At 46.9% G+C, this 17,826-nt stretch overlaps 2 protein-coding genes across 2 annotated transcripts in view; one reads left to right on the plus strand and one right to left on the minus strand.

Annotated features, from left to right (window-relative positions):
• The window catches only part of LOC141238544 (uncharacterized), a 486,605-nt gene that overhangs the window by 75,014 nt on the left and 393,765 nt on the right, over positions 1-17,826 (plus strand). The window lies entirely within an intron of this gene.
• LOC141238542 (uncharacterized) overlaps positions 1-17,826 on the minus strand; it is a 75,582-nt gene that overhangs the window by 8,103 nt on the left and 49,653 nt on the right. The gene's annotated exons all lie outside the window — the stretch shown is intronic.

Here is a 17,826-nt window from a genome sequence, read left to right on the forward strand (position 1 = left end):
ATAAACAGATGAGAGGTTGTGCGATGGGGACGAGATTCGCCCTTAGCTATGCAAATTTATTTATGGGGAGGTTTGAGTCTGTCTTCATCGTACAGTCCCATCTATATACTAGACATACATGTCTCTATAGGAGATTTATAGATGATCTTTTCTTTGTCAGGACCGGTACCCATGAGGAAGCATCTATATTTGTATCTGAATTAAATAATAATACCCAGGGTCTTAGTTTTTCATCTAATATATCCAGTTTAAGTATTCAATTCCTTGACGTCCTGATTCAAAAAAACCCAGAAGGAAAGATAATCACCTCCACACATTTCAGGTGGATGCAAATAGTTACCTAGCATATGATAGCAGCCATCTTCCAGCCTGGGAGCGTAATATTCCCTATGGACAGTATTGGAGAATTAGGAAAAATTGTAGTAGAGATGTGGATTTTATTAATGAATCTAGGATTTTAAAGATGAGATTCAGGGAAAAGGGATATCCTGACAAATTATTCAGTGATACATATAAGAAAGCCAAAAGTTTATCCCAAGAAAAATGCTTGGAAATGATAAACAATAAGGGGAATCTGGCCGGACCTACCACTGTGGTAAAAAATGAGACTATTAAACCATTGAGTGCTGAGTATAGTCTCGTTACAACATTTAGCCAATATAGTTATTCTTCATAACCAATTGAAGACGTATTGGTTCATTTTATCCGGTGATCCGATTTTGGGCAAGCAACTGCCGGCCAAACCAAGGATTATATATTAGAGGTGTCAGAATCTGAAAAATGTGTTAGCGCCTAGCTCCACATCATTGACTAAGAATTATATAAAGTATAAAAATATAAACCAAGGAAGGGGGGATGGGTGCTTTAGATGTAGAACATCAAGATGTGTCATTTGGGGGATCATTAATAATGGAACAAAAACTTTTAGTTTGCCCACCACGGGGGAGACTTTTCAGATTAGATGCCGGACAGACTACCAGTCGTCATATCTATATATATAATCGTCTTATCCCATCTGTCTGTCTGTCTGTCTGTCCAGGAAATCCCGCGTCGCTCATTGGTCCGGCAGAGGCCAATCAGCGACGCGGGATTTCAGAAAAAAGATGGTGGCCGTTAGCGGCTCATCTGCGGGACGGAGATGCAGCCGGGAGATGACCGGCGCGAGGCATTCATCTCCCGGCCGGTAGCAGCAGAAGGACCTTGACCGCCGGCGCCGCAGACCTCCATACGGAAGGGAGGACCGGGGAGCGGCGCTGCGGGTCGGGATACTTCTGCTGCGAGCAGCCACTCATATCCTGGTTTCTCGCAGCGGAAGTAGCCGCACAGGCAGCGGCGCTGACATCCATGCGGCTAGGGTGTCAAGGGAGGACCGGGGAGCGGCGCTGCTGGTCGGGATACTTCTGCTGCGAGCAGTCGCTCATCTCCCGGCTTCTCGCAGCGGAAGTAGCTGCACAGGCAGCTCCGCTCCCCGGTCCTCACCAATACGATTCCACTCCCCGGTCCTCACCAATATGATTCGCTGATTGGTTGCGGCCGGAGAGCGCGACCAATCAGCGATCTTGCCGACAAATTTAAACACTGCTGTGCTGATTGGTCGCGGACGCTGCTCGCGACCAATCACCGATTTGGGCGCAACATTTAAAAAGCGGCCGCGACCAATCACCGATCTTGGCGCCACATTTAAACACTGCTGTGCTGATTGGTCGCGGATGCTGCTCGCGACCAATCAACGATCTTGATGACAAATTTAAACACTGCTGTGCTGATTGGTCGCGGTCGCCGGCCGCAACCAATCAGCATTATTGGCGCCAAATTTAAACAACGCTCTGCTGATTGGTCGCGGCCGCCAGCCGCGACCAATCAGCTATTTTGGCACCAAATTTAAACCCCGCTCTGCTAATTGGTCGCGGATGCTGGCCGCGACTAATCAGCATTATTGGCGCCAAATTTAAACACCGCTCTGCTGATTAGTCGCAACCACCGGCCGCGACTAATCAGCGATTTTGGCGCCAAATTTAAACACACTCTCCAGTTCTCACTAACACGGTTCGCTGATTGTTGCGGCCGCCGCCCGCAAACAATCAGCAGTATTGGCGCCAAATTTAAACCCCGCTCTGCTGATTGGTCGCGGTCGCCGGCCGCGACCAATCAGCAGTATTGGCGCCAAATTTAAACACCGCTCTGCTGATTGCTCGCGGTCGCCGAACGCGACCAATCAGCATTATTGGCGCCAAATTTAAACACCGCTTAGCTTATTGGTTGCGGTGGCCAGCCGCGACCAAGCAGCGATATTGGCGCCAAATTTAAACACCGCTCTGCTGATTGGTCGCGGTTGCCGGTCGCGACTAATCACCATTATTGGCGCCAAATTTAAATACCGCTCTGCTGATTGGTCGCGACCACCGGCCGTCACCAATCAGAGATATAGGCGCCAAATTTTAACACCGCTTTGCTGATTGGTCACGGTTGCCGGCCGCGACTAATCAGCGATTTTGGTGCCAAATTTAAACATGCTCTCCAGTCCTCACTAACACGGCTTGCTGATTGGTCGCGGCCGCCGCCTGCGACCAATCACCGATATTGCCGCCAAATTTAAACACTGCTTTGGTGATTGGTCGCGGTTGCCTGCCGCGACCAATCAGCGATTTTGGCACCAGATTTAAACACCGCTCTGCTGATTGCGCCCGGTCGGCCGCATACATATTCTAGATTACCCGATGCGTTAGAATCGGGCCACCATCTAGTGTGATATATTTGTTGGAGTGCACATGTGGCCTACAGTATGTAGGTCGCACCATACAACCAATGCGCGCCAGGCTAAATAAACATCGGCAGAATATCAGAAATGGAGATTTGTTACATAGTTGTCAAAGCACTTCTTCTTAGAAGATCAGAAAGATCCAAAATATCTGCACCTTACGATTATTGATCATATATCTGACACGGTGCATGATAGATAGAAAAGGTTGGAAACCGGGAAAATTATTGGATCTATAAGTTGGGAACTTTATCCCCGGAAGGTTTGAATCTCTGACTTGAAAATATTATTAAGTAAGTTATATAATTTATGTAGAATTGAAAAATCTAGTGGATATTTATTTTTATTAGGTTTTTAATATGAGTGTAATTATGAATATATGCAGCCTTTACTCTTTTTATATTCTTCTTTTATTTGTATATATAGTTTTTTTCATGTAGTTTTATTTTAGTGTTGATGTTTTGTCTCTGTTATCAGCCAAGTCAGGTTGGCCCTTAGAAAGGGGATTTGAGGGTTAACTGGTCAATTGTTGGCACCTGCTGGTTAATTCTTTAAACTTCTATATAAAGTGCTTGTGTGGTAATATTGGCCATCACCTGATGATGGCGGCATTAGCCGAAACATGTTGTGAAGCCATTTGATTAATAAAAAAAATGATGGAGTAACAAATACCCCGGCCTGCCGTCACCTTGCGCCCCATTGAAATCCGCAGCGACTTTGTACTTTGTATTCTTGATTCCCTCTTGGGTGGGTGGTTGGGGGCTGCAGATATCGGTTTATTAACCGTTTACAAGGACCCGCGGTGATGTCACACCCCATGTGATTCTGTCAGCCGGTCAGCCTAAGACCCGTGCGGGGTGCGGTTCACGCCGGAGCCTTAATCCGTGGCTGTGTAGGGGTGCGCAACCACACAAGGTTAGTCAATCTATTTTCCGGTTTCCTCCCCTCAAAGATCACCGGGTATACACAGGAGCGCCTCGCTTTTCTTCTTTTTTTTTTTTAGGATGTGGAATCAAAATAATCACACTACTTCTAAAGATTATATCATTCAGGGTTATAATTTCCAAAATGGAGTCACTTTATGTGGATTTCTACTGCTCTGTTTTTCTGACATTTTGTCATATTAGGGCTTCTGCAGATAGTGTGTCCCATCTCCTCTGGGATCTTCTCCTGTGACGTCTGCTTCTCTCATCTCCTTATTCATCCTGCAGGTGGCGCTGGTGATGGAGGAGACGTCAGAACCAGAAGCTCTGGGCGGTGCTGGCTCTGTCCAGCCACTAAGGTTAGGTTGCCTGGGACCTGTAGTACCATCCAGTCTGGCAGTATGGGTGTGTGTGCTGTCCAGCTGGAGTAATCTGCTCCCTGCTTCAGCCATCTGGAAAGCACTAAACCTACTAAAGCTGGAAGCATATTGCCGGAAGCTGCCAGATCCAGCCTTGCTCTCCTCTGGTTCAGTCCTCTGTGCTCAGCTCCCGGCTTGTGTATTTGTTTCCTGTTGTGATCCCGGCCCGTTTACTGACTACTCTTGTGTCTTCTGATTTTGTATTTTCTCTGACCTCCATGTTCTGACCCGGCTATCTGACTATTCTTCTTCCCATCTCACACCACAGAACAGCAGGTAACACTGTGGCCCAAGCCTAGGGGTCTCTGTGTAAGTCCAGATTCATGTAGAGGCGTTAAATAGTGATGAGCAAGGCAATATCTGGGATCTGGAAAATGGAGTAGATAGCGCCAAGCCTGTTTGTGGTAGCCATCTTTTGAGCTGCCAGGTGACCATGAACAGTGTCCCCAATATATTGTGCCTGCAAACTATTCAAGCAAGATCTGCATTCAAATATCTAAATGGCGCTCCTTCCCTTCTTACCCTGCCATGTGCCCAGATAGTAGTGTACAACCGTATATAGGGGATTGTGGGATTCAAGGAAAATAATTTGTAAGGTCCATTTGTTTCCTATTATCCTTTGAGAAGAATTCCAAAGTTATCACCAGATAAAGTGACACACGTCAGATTTGAAAAATGGGCCCAGATAGGAACACAAAACTGTCTGCAGTAAGGGGTTAAATCAGAGTATTTTGGGCACTAACTACTGTAGTCAAAACTGTGACTATAGACAATAACACATCTACTGAAATGATCGAACTCAATAGTCTTCATCAGAGAAAAATGAGTAACTAGTGGTGAAACCTCTCTGGGGTAATTGGAGTATGGGGCTCGGTGGCTCTTGGGAATCTAAACTATCGTAAGGGTATGTGCACACGATGCAGAAATGCTCAGGATTTTTTCCTGAGCGTTTCTGCATCTCCCTGGCAGGAAAAAACGCATGCGGATTGTACATGCGGATTGTACATGCGGTTTCCTGCCAGGGACATGCGGAAATGAAGCGGTGTTCACTTTCATTTCCGCATGCGGGTTGACAAGCGCTTCCCAAGCGATTTTAGCATCACTTGGAAAGTGCTTGTCAACTTCACACTATATAAATCCATGCAACCGGCATGGATTTATATAGTGTGTGAATGTCAAAAAATAAATATATACTTTACCCTCTGATGGCCCCCGGTGTCCTGCTTCGCTTGGTCCGGCTACAGGCAGTGAAGACTGAAGGACCTGCCGACGTCAGCGTCACGTGACCCGTCACATGACTCTGACGTCAGCGAAGGTCCTTCTTCATTCAACCGCAAAGTGCAGGGAACCAAGCAGGAGCGCAGCGCGGGCCGTCAGAAGGTGAGAATATATATTTTTTATTTTATTCTTTTTTTTTTTAATGGTACCTGGGTCTGGATGCGAGTCGTCTCATCCACACCCGGGTACCATCCGCACATTAGACCGCATGAAAAGCGCATCAACATATACAGTGATGCGGATTCCATGCGGTCTAATGCAAGTCAATGGCGGCAAAAGAGCAGCGTTTTCGCAAAATTAATTGACATGCTGCGGATTTTTGAGCGCAGCGTTTAAGCTGCGGAAAAATCCTCATCATGGGCACAGCACATGCGGATTTCAATTGGGGAACATTGCTGCCCTTCTACCATGCGTTTTTCATGCGTTTCCGCAACTGCAAAAACGCCGCGGAAACGCATTAAAAACGCATCGTGTGAACTCAGCCTAAGGGACAATATTTTCTGTCAGATGAGTTTCAAGAAGAAATATTAGACATTTAAAAATAACTTTTTATAATAGTGCAGAGCTGAGGTGTCTTAAATTTAGATCTCGGGCATTTGGAAGAGACAATGGAGATCTATTTTTTAAAGACTACCAGGGAGTTACAGACTCACATAAGTGAGGCAGGCTGATGCAACCACAAATCAAACTTTCATACAGAATAAACCTATAAAAAAAAAGACATATTTTTTTATTCTATGTTACATCCCCAACAACAACGTATGTATGATGGGAGAACTCCAACATTAAACCAGAATTGCACTAATTTATGGTGGACCATTGGAGCTACTATGAGTCCTGACCAGGAGAGTAGAGAAAGTATTAGCGCCCCCATTTCAGGAGAGATTGTGCAGTAATCTGAATTCCTTAGGATTGAAAACATAATGGAATTGATGACACGGAGTGAATCCATGAAACCAGGGCTGGAGCCAACACATCTCCTGCAGGCGTGAATAAATGTATATTACAGCCATCAGCCACGCACAGCTTAGAGATATATCGTGGCACAGGTGTAATGTTTTTTGTGTAGTTGGCCGTCACTGCACATTTAATGTTGTAGATCATAAATGTTAAGTTTGGCCAGAAAGACTGGACCTGGTCTTGTAGGGACCATATGAGGACATTCAGCAGCACAGAAAGTTTTTGCATCGCCATATTTTGAGAGCTATAATTTTTCCATAGTTCGGCCAACAGAGTCATGTGATGGCTTGCTTTTTGCGGGACAAGTTGATGTTTTTATTGGTACCATTTTTGGGCCCGTGACATTTTTTGATCTCTTTCTATTCCGATTTTTGGGAGGCAGAATAAACAAAAAACACCAATTCGGGAATTGTTTTATTGGGGTTCTTTTTATGCCGTTCCACGTGTGGAAAAATTTATAAGATCGCTTTATTATTCGGGTCAGTACGATTACAGCCGCACTACATTTATATTGTTTTTTAGGTTTTGGCGCTGTTACACAATAAAAATTATTATTATTTTTTTTTTTTGCATCGCTTTATTCTGAGAGCTTTTTTATTTTTCGTCTGATGGAGCTGTATGGCGGCTTTTTTATCGCGTTTTATTCCATTTTTTGTTTGGCAATATGATGATAAAGCACCGTTTTTTGCTTATTTTTTTTTTCTTTTACGGTGTTCACTAAAGGGGTTAACTAGTGGGACAGCTTTATAGGTCAGGTCGTCCGGACGCTGAAATACCAAATATGTGTGCTTTTATTGTTTTGCTTTTTTTCATATATTATTTTTAATATATGTTGCAAAAATATATTTTTTAAATATATTTTTACAACAGGCTGATCGCAGTTATAAGACATAGCAGTGCAGGATCACTGCTATAACTAATAAACTGTCAGCTCTGCAGACACAAGTTACTTTGATCATGCACTGCGCATGATCAAACTAACTTGCTGGGGCTGGTGACCCGGATGTTGTCATGACCCGGATGTTGTGACCCCGCTGCTGTCCCTCTGCTCACTCGCTAAATGCTACAATCACATCGATTGCAGCATTTAGGGGGTTAAAGTGCTGGGAGCGGTGCGGGCACTGCGTGCCGAGTGTCAGCTGTCAGAATCAGCTGACACGGGCAGAGATTGCGCCCGCACAGCCTGTGTGCGGGTGCGATGGCCATGTAGTAATAATACGTACCTGGTCCATAAGGTCCAGGGCACAGGGACCTTAAGGACAATGTCAGAAAGGGGTTAACAGTTTTGTGTAGGGGAGAATGTTGTGGTCTAGAGCAGGGGTCTCAAACACGCGGGCCGCGGGCCGCATGCGGCCCCTGAGGTTGCTTTATGCGGCCCGCAGGCACAGACCCCTTGATGATCCCGACCAGGTCCAGGAGGAGCCGCCGACAGCAGCGCTGCATTGCCGCACAGAGACTGTCTCCCAGCACTGCATTTCCAATGCCAGCCGCTGGCCAATCAGAGGCCAGCAGTTGATATCTGCGTGTCGGCGCAGCGAGTATGACGTCATTGCCATATGCAGATATCAGCTGCTGGCCTCTGATTGGCCAGCGGCTGACATTGGAAATGCAGTGCTGGGAGACAGTCTCTGTGTGGCAATTCAGCGCTGCTGTCGGCGGCTCCTCCTGGACCTGGTCGGGATCGTCAAGGGGTCGGACTCTGTGGTGCCTGCGGGCCACATCTGCAGGAAGGACGCCGAGGGAACGGAGGACAGGTGAGAATCATCTTTTTTTTCTATTTCATGTGTGTGAAGAACAACACAGGGGGCACATAGCCACAAGAGGGGACCTGGATGGGGCACATAACCACAAGAGGGGACCTGGATGGGGCACATAGCCACAAGAGGGGACCTGGATGGGGCACATAGCCACAAGAGGGGACCTGGATGGGGCACATAGCCACAAGAGGGGACCTGGATGGGGCACATAGCCACAAGAGGGGACCTGGATGGGGCACATAGCCACAAGAGGGGACCTGGATGGGGTACATAGCCACAAGATGGGGACCTGGGTGGGGCACAGAGCCACAAGATGGGAACCAGAGCCACAACATGGGGACCTGGATGGGGAACATTGCCACAGGATGGGGACCAGAGCCACAACATGGGGACCTGGATGGGGAACATTGCCACAGGATGGGGACCTGGATGGGGCACATAGCCCCAAGATGGGGACCTGGATGAGGCACATTAGTACAAGATGGGCGCCAGGATGGGGAACATTGCCACAGGATGGGGACCTGGATGGGGCACATAGCCACAAGATGGGGACCTGGATGGGGCACATAGCCACCAGTTGGGGACCTGGATGAGGCACATTAGTACAAGATGGGCGCCAGGATGGGGAACATTGCCAAAAGATGGGGACCTGGATGGGGCACATAGCCACAAGAGGGGACCTGGATGGGGCACAGAGCCACAAGATGGGGACCAGAGCCACAACATGGGGACCTGGATGGGGCACATAGCCACAAGAGGGGACCTGGATGGGGCACATTAGTACAAGATGGGCGCCAGGATGGGGAACATTGCCAAAAGATGGGGACCTGGATGGGGCACATAGACACAAGATGGGGACCTGGATCGGGAACATTGCCACAGGATGGGGATCTAGATGGGGCAAATAGCCACAGGATGGGGACCTGGATGGGGTACATAGCCACAAGATGGGGACCTGGATGGGACACATAGCCACAGGATGGGGACCTGGATGGGGCACATAGCCACAGGATGGGGACCTGCATGGGGTACATAACCACAAGATGGAGACCTGGATGGGGCACATAGCCACAAGATGGGGACCTGGATGGGGCACATAGCCACAGGATGGGGACCTGGATGGGGCACATTAGTACAAGATGGGGACTTGGATGGGGAACATTACTACAAGATGTTTTCCATTATTTCTATATGATGCTAATTGTAAGACAATATTACTGTATGTGGCCAATTGGGGGAAATAAAATTGTAAAAAAAATAAAAAATAAAATAAAGCATGAAAAAAATTGGGCACTAAAAATGCTGTTTTATATGTAAACTAAAGTAAACACAAAAAAGTGCACGTTTATTATCGCCACATCCATAACGACCCAAGCCATAAAAAAATAAACACGGCAAAAATGTTCAAAAGGTGTATACAAAAAAAATGGTATCACTAAAAATGTCACATTGAACAAAGAATGCGGCCCCCCAAATTCAAATTTTTTCCATGTGCGGCCCATATACCCAGCCGAGTTTGAGACCCCTGGTCTAGAGGAAGAATGGTGATCACATGATTGTGATACGGCCGGACTACACCACCGATAAAGCAGCCACAGCCGCTGACTGAGAAGAATCTGTGACTTCTCTGCATTTAGTGGTTACTACTCACCTGGGTGGTCATATGTAGGAATCTCCTCTTTACACCGCTCATCACCCCTCACATATGTCTCTGTAGTATTAATATGGGTCAGATCTTCACCCTGAAACAAATATTGTAAAAGTCACAGACAGATGAGAAGTCACATCTATGATCAGCTCTAATCCTGCCATCTCCACCGTTCTCATTACACAAGTATAAAACATATAATCAGGGCCGGCTCCAGGTTTTGCTGGGCCCCGGGGGAAAGAGTCTCAGTGGGCTCCTTTAACACATACCACGATTCATGATGCACAGATACCGCAGAGAAATATATATATAGTACAATGCCGAAGATTTCACTTCTTACATTACATGAGTGATATCTATTGTAAATTCCACAATAGCTCAGAAAACAGTGAATCTCTCCACACAGTATACTGGCCCCCATAAAATGCTCCATACAGGATACTGGCCCCCATATAACGCTCCATACAGGATACTGACCCCCATATAACGCACCATTCAGAATACTGGCCCCCATAAAATGCTCCATACAGAATACTGGCCCCATATAAAGCTCTATAAGGAATACTGGCCCCCATATAACACTCCATACAGAATACTGGTCCCCATATAACGCTCCATATGGAATACTGGCGCCCATATAACCCTCCATACAGGATACTGGCCCCCATATAACGCTCCATACAGAATACTGGCCCCCATATAATGCTCCATACAGAATACTGGCCCCCATAAAATGCTCCATACAGAATTCTGGCCCCCATATAAAGCTCCATACGGAATACTGGTCCCCATATAACGCTCCATACGGAATACTGGCGCCCATATAACCCTCCATACAGGTACTGGTCCCCATATAACGCTCCATACAGAATACTGGCCCCCATACAACGCTCCATACAGGATACTGGCCCCTATATAACGCTCCATACAGAATACTGGCCCCCATATAATACTCCATACTGGCCCCCATAAAATGCTCCATACAGAATACTGGCCCCCATGAAACGCTCCATGCAGGATACTGGCCCCCATATAACGCTCCATACAGAATACTGGCCCCCATATAACGCTCCATGCAGGCTGTTCCCCCCATATAATGCCCCACGCAGGCTGTTCCCCCCACATAATTCCCCATGTAGAATGTCACCCCCCCTTATAATGCCCCATGCAGGATGTCACACAGACCCCCTCCCTTATAATGCCCCATGCAAGATGTCATACACCCCCCCTCCCTTATAATGCCCCATGCAGGATGTCATACACCCCCCTCCCTTATAATGCCCCATGCAGGATGTCACCCCCCCCCCTTATAATGCCCCATGCAGGATGTTACACCCCCCCCTCGCTTACAATGCCCCATGCAGGATGTCAGACCCCCCCTCCCTTATAATGTTCCATGCAGGATGTCACACACCCCTCTCGCTTATAATGCCCCACGCAGGATGTCACCCCCCCTCCCTTATAATGTCTCATGCAGGATGTCACACACCCCCCTCCCTTATAATGCCCCATGCAGGATGTCACACACCCCCCTCGCTTATAATGCCCCATGCAGGATGTCACACACACCCCCTCTCTTATAATGCCCCATGCATGATGTCACAACCCCCCTCCCTTATAATGCCCCATGCAGGATGTCACACACCCCCACCTCACCCCCCCCAAATAATGCCCCATGTAGGATGTCACACACACCCACCTCACCCCCCATATAATGCCCCATGCAGGATGTCAGACCCCCCCACCTCACCCCCCCACATAATGCCCCATGCAGGACGTCACACACCCCCACCTCACCCCCCCATATAATGCCCCATGCAGGATGTCACACACCCCCACCTCACCCCCCCCCATATAATGCCCCATGCAGGATGTCACCCCCCACCTCACCCCCCCCATATAATGCCCCATGCAGGATGTCACACACCCCCACCTCACCCCCCCATATAATGCCCCATGCAGGATGTCACACACCCCCACCTCACCCCCCTATATATTGCCCCATGTAGGATGTCACACACCCCCACCTCACCCCCCCATATAATGCCCCATGCAGGATGTCACACACCCCCACCTCACCCCCCATATAATGCCCCATGCAGGTTGTCACACACCCCCACCTCACCCCCCCCACATAATGCCCCATGCAGGATGTCACACACCCCCACCTCACCCTCCCCATATAATGCCCCATGCAGGATGTCACACACACCCACCTCAGCCCCCCATATAATGCCCCATGCAGGATGTCACACACCCCCACCTCACCCCCCCCATATAATGCCCCATGCAGGATGTCACACACCCCCACCTCACCCTCCCCATATAATGCCCCATGCAGGATGTCACACACCCCCACCTCACCCCCCTCCCTTATACTGCCACAGGCCTCCATTCAATAAAAAAAAAAAAAATGAAATACACACCTCACTCCTCACCTGCGGCCGCTGCTTCGGACTCCAGCGTCGCCGGCCTCATCCTGCTCTGCGCTGTGACTGCGCAGGAGAGAGCGCGGTGTAAAGATGTCACCGGGCCCTCTGACCTGAGACATCACCGCGCCCTCTGACCTGAGACGCCACAGTGCAGCAGCTGCGGAGGATGCAGGAGCTGCTGCGGAGGCACGGGGAGGGGTAAGTATTGTGCCGGGGCCCTGAGCAAGCGGGGGGAGAGCGGGCGCTGACACCGCTCTCCTCCGTTCACGGCTCCCATAGGGCAGCGGGGAGCCCGACGGCGAGTGGGTCCCTCCGCCTGCTCAGGGCCCCGGCATTTGCCTGGGTGTGCTGGGTGCTGACGCCGGCCCTGCATATAATACTGGTGGATAAAACAAGACTGAGCACAAGACCTTCACAGCCGTCTACACATCATAGGGGAGATCTCATGACACCTTCTCTCCATCTACCTGATGATCCTGATGAAGATTGGGATCTTCTTGTTTACAGTCCTGAGGAAGAAGAGGACAGGGACATCTCTCTGGTGTTGTCCTCTTACTGGATAGATCTGGAGGAAACACATACAGGGACTGAATTCATTCTTTACATGCAGATAATTATAGGCCGTGTGTATTTAGTCCTATTACCTTGAGATGTGAGGGGCTGGGGAACCTCCATCATGATGTCTTTGTACAGATTTTTGTGTCCCTCTAAATACTCCCACTCCTCCATGGAGAAATAGATGGTGACGTCCTGACACCTTATAGGACCCTGACACATACAATAATAATGTCATCACCGCAATCCCTTCATATCGTTACTGTATAATGTCCCAGCATTCCCAGCAGTGTCACCTCTCCAGTCAGCAGCTCAATCATCTTGTAGGTGAGTTCTAGGATCTTCTGGTCATTGATGACCTCATGTATCAGGGGGTGAGATGGAGGTCCTGTGATTGGGCTCAGGGGTCTCGCCCTTCCCTCAGACACAGGGTCCTGACAGCACTTCACTACTGTGTAATCCTGGTTATGGAGAGAGACATTAATAAATCTCATTACAGACATTTCCAGAGTCCTCACCTCTCCAGTTCAGTCCATCTGTTATTCCCATAGATAAGAATGATGTAATGTGACGTCATCAGAATCTCTCACCTCTCCAGTAAGCCGGAAGAGGATCTCTAGGGTGAGGTGTAATATTTTCTCTGCCATCTTGTCCTTATCCATATCCAGTTTTGATGGGTAAATCAGGAAAACTCTCTTATATAGAAGATTGTCACTGAGCGGATCGAATATTGTAGAGACCTGAATGAAAAGAAGATAAGTAGATGTAACATCATAAAAATCCTGTGTAATAATACAATTACTGGAGATAATTAGGGAAACATATGAGGAGATTTATTATTTTACACTATTTAGTTTTTTTCTTTATATCTGCTAATAAAACAAATATATTTTAGAACACAGCCAACAAGCAGTTTCTTCCTTGGAGTCTGCAGCTGAATACGTTTCTCATAGACTCATCTTCCATAACGCTAATTGTCATCTCATTTACCGACATTGGAATCTGCATTAGTAATACTGCAGGAGATATTCATTGCACGTGACATGAGAAATAACTACTTCATAATGAGGACGACATTTTCATCTTCTTCTACGGCTCCAGAAACATATTTGGCCAGAGTCCATCACTGACTACATCTCCACCGGCCGTCTATATGAATGTTTCCCGTCTTCCCCAGACTGTAATCTTCTATCACGTTAGATCTCATGTCTGATTCACACACAGAAGTTTGATGTATTTAGAAAACCTTTTTTGTTTACACAAATATTGTCGGCAGAAATTATTTGATACCAAAGTCTCCATGTACAATGTTTTATGGGGTTTATTTCTGGCCTTAGGCTTTACTATATTACAAGAAAAACACCAGAAAAAAAAGCAGAAATTAAAATGTTTCAAAAGAAAATTGGCACCAACAGTTCTTATAAAAAGAAAAAAACATGCAAAAATCATAAGACACATTTTGTTATTTTCTAACACATTAAACATTTGTTTTAAAATAATTAAATCCTTTGAGCAGCAGAACATAGATGTACACCGCAGGGATGGCACAGATGCCGCTGCAACATAAACCCTGGCAGTTTAACCAATTGCTGCTGGCAAAAGGAAACATGGCATCTCAGAAGGTTTGACAGAGTTCGGCTGAATGCCCCTCCTCCCCAAGTACTCGATAGTATGGGGCTGCCTAGTTACTATGATACTTAAAAACCTAATAATGGTGTCTTAACCTGCAATGTACGAAAGTCTATTAGGCCGGGCCAGAGGCAGCGTCCAATGAGGTACATTTTAAAGCCCCCATACACATTAGAATAGAGTTGCATGGAAGTAATGAATTGGGGGTTGGCTGACTATATAATGTATTTGGGGGCCTCCCGACAGATGATGTCAGGGCAGAGAAGGATCTGGCATCATGAATTTCAAAGACTAATCCGTTTGTTTTTCCTGTAGATAATCCTCCGCTAGAGGAGTCTGGAGGTGACTCTCTCATACAGACCAGAAGAAAGCTGGAATATTTGTGTGTATGGTGGAGTCGGGAGAGATAGCCGTCTGCCAAATGACCGTTCAGCCAACATTTATCTCGTGTATGGGGCAGTTAATTACACTACTCAAAAAAATAAAGGGAACACTTAAACAACACAATGTAACTCCAAGTTAATCACACTTCTGTGAAATCAACTTGTCCAGTTATGAAGCAACACTGATTGTGAATCAATTTCTCCTGTTGTTGTGTAAATGGAACAGACAGCAGGTAGAAATGATAGTCAATTAGCAAGACACCCCCTATAAAGGAGTGGTTCTGCAGAACATTTCTCTGTTCTCATCCTTTTTGGCTGTTTTGGTCACTTTTGCATTTTATCATTGCTCTCACCCCTAGAGGTACAGTAGCATGAGGCGGTGTCTACAACCCACAGAAGTTGCTCATGTAGTGCAGCTCATCCAGGATAGCACATCAATGAGAGCTGTGGCAAGAAGGGTAACTGTGTGTCAGCACAGTGTCCAAAGCATGGAGCATATACTGTATCAGGAAACAGGTCAGTACACCAGGAGATGTGGAGGGGGCCGTAGGAGGGCAACAACCCAGCATCAGGACCGCTACCTCCTCCTTTGTGCAAGGAGGAACAGGAGGAGCAGTGTAAGATCCCTGCAAAATGACATCCAACAGGCCACTAACATTTATTTGTCAGCTCAAACTGTCAGAAACAGATTCCATAAGGGTGGTATGAAGGCTCGACGTCCACAAGTGGGTGTTCCGCTTACAGTACAACATGGTGAAGGGTCATTGGCATTTGCCAGAGAACACCAAGATTGGCAGATTCCACATTGGCGCCCTGTGTTCTTCATGGATGAGAGCAGGTTCACACTGCGCACATGTGACAGACGTGATAGAGTCTGGAGATGCTGTGGAGAATGTTCTCCAGCACGATCGGTTTTGCAGTGGGTCAGTAATAGTGTGGGGAGGCATTTCTTTTGAGGGTCGCACAGCCCTCCATGTGCTAGCCATAGGTACCCTGACTGCTATTAGGTACTGGGATGAGATCCTCAGATCCATTGTGAAACCGTATGCAGGTGCAATGATCCCTGTGTTCCTCCTGATGCAGGACAATGCTAGGCCTCATGTGGCTGAAGTGTGTCAGCAGTTTCTGCATGATGAAGGCATTGATGCTTTGGAATGGCCTGCCCGTTCCCCAGACCTGAATCCAATCGAGCACATCTGGGACATCATGCCTTGTTCCATCCACCAATGACACGTTACATGACAGACTTTAGTTTGGCGAAGTCATACTTCCCGACTCTGCAGACCGTATGCTGCCACTGTACTTGGCAGGCCCAGTCCAGATGGTATGGAGATAAATGAAGGAGACCAAAGTCCAAAAATAAACTTTACTTTACTTAACAAGAACTTGATGACAAGTATATATATGAGATAACAGGCACAACACTTTGTGAATGTTTCTCCTGCATTATGCAGAGTCAAGAACTTTATGGTTACATGTGGCGGTACATAACTTTTGTTAAAAGCTACAACAGTCCAGCAAGCCATTATGGGAAGGTCCATCATCCCTGTGGGGACCATACAGGTTGAGATGTGTCGATACAGCCCCTCAGGGCAACTCAGAGCTCCCAGTTGATTTGAGGACCTCACTGGCTGAGGTGCATTGGTACGACTCCTCACTAGTACTTTCAAAGTCCATTCGATGAAGGCCACACACTCATTGCTGTGGCACTGCATGTTCAGCTCTTCTTAGGAGAACAGATGTCCCAGTTATGCGACACTGTAGCTTCCTCTCTAGTATAGACAACTCTTTGTTTAAATCCTGTTCGTCTAAGATAAGGAATCCTTCCTTAACTTAATTCCCTTTACTCACAGTGGCATGTAAAGGTTTAAACACCCATGGTCAAAATTACAAAACGGAAAATGGGCCAATGCAAAAGTTTGGACACCCTGCATGGTTAGTACCTAGTAGCACCACCTTTTGCAAGTTTCACAGCTTGTAAACGCTTTTTGTAGCCAGACAAGAGTTTTTAAATTCTTGTTTGAGGGATTTTCATCCATTCTTCCTTGGAAAATTCTTCCAGTTCCATGAGATTCCTGGGTCGTCTTGCATGCACTGCTATTTTCATGCACAGATTTTCAATGATGTTCAGATCAGAGGACTGTGAGGGCCATTGTAAAACCTTCATCTTGTGCCTTTGAGGTTGTCTATTGTGGATTTTGAAGTGTGTTTAGAATCCATTATCCATTTGAAGAAGCCATCCTCTTTTCAACATCAGCTTTTTTTACAGATGGTGTTATTGCATTAAGAATTTGTTGAAACTTCATTGAATCCATTCTTCTCTCTACCCATGAAATAATCCCATGCCATTGGCTGCAAAACAACCCTAAAGCATGATTGATCCACCTCCAGACTTAATGGTTGGCAAGGTGTTCTTTTCTTGAAATTCTGTGCCCTTTTTTCTCCACACATACCTTTGTTCTTTGTGGCCAAAGAGTTTTATTTTAACCTCATCAGTCCACAGAACATGTTTCCAAAATGCGTCAGGCTTGTTTAGATGTTCTTTTGCATACTTCTGACACAGAATTTTATAGTGAGGACGCAGGAGAGGTTTTCTTCTGATGACTCTTTCATGAAGGCCATATTTGAGCAGGTGTCTCTGAACAGTAGAAAAATGTGCAACAACTAAAGAGTCTTCTAAATGTTTCGGAAGGTCTTTTGCAGTCAAGGGGGGGTTTCTGATTTGCCTCTCCAGCAATCCTACGAGCAGCTCTCACTGAAATTTAGCTTGGTCTTCCTTGCTGCTGCTGTTAACTGCCATTTCTTAATTACATTTCGAACTGAGGAAAGAGTGTAAAGATGTCCTAAAATATGTATGCATATATATATATATATATATATATTTATTTGTCTTATCCCGTCTGTCTTTCTGTCTGTCCTGGAAATCCCAGGTCGCTGATTGGTCCGGCTGCGGCCAATCAGCGATGCGGCATTTCCGAAAAACATGGCGGCCATTAGCGGCTCATGTGCGGCACGGAGGTCAGCAGCGATGCAGCCGGGAGATGCAGCCGGCTGCTCGCAGCATAAGTCCCCCGACCGCAGGCG

This window comes from Phyllobates terribilis, unplaced genomic scaffold, assembly GCF_046119375.1.
Source record: "Phyllobates terribilis strain yellow unplaced genomic scaffold, ASM4611937v1 Scaffold_754__1_contigs__length_715743, whole genome shotgun sequence".
Taxonomy (NCBI): domain Eukaryota; kingdom Metazoa; phylum Chordata; class Amphibia; order Anura; family Dendrobatidae; genus Phyllobates; species Phyllobates terribilis.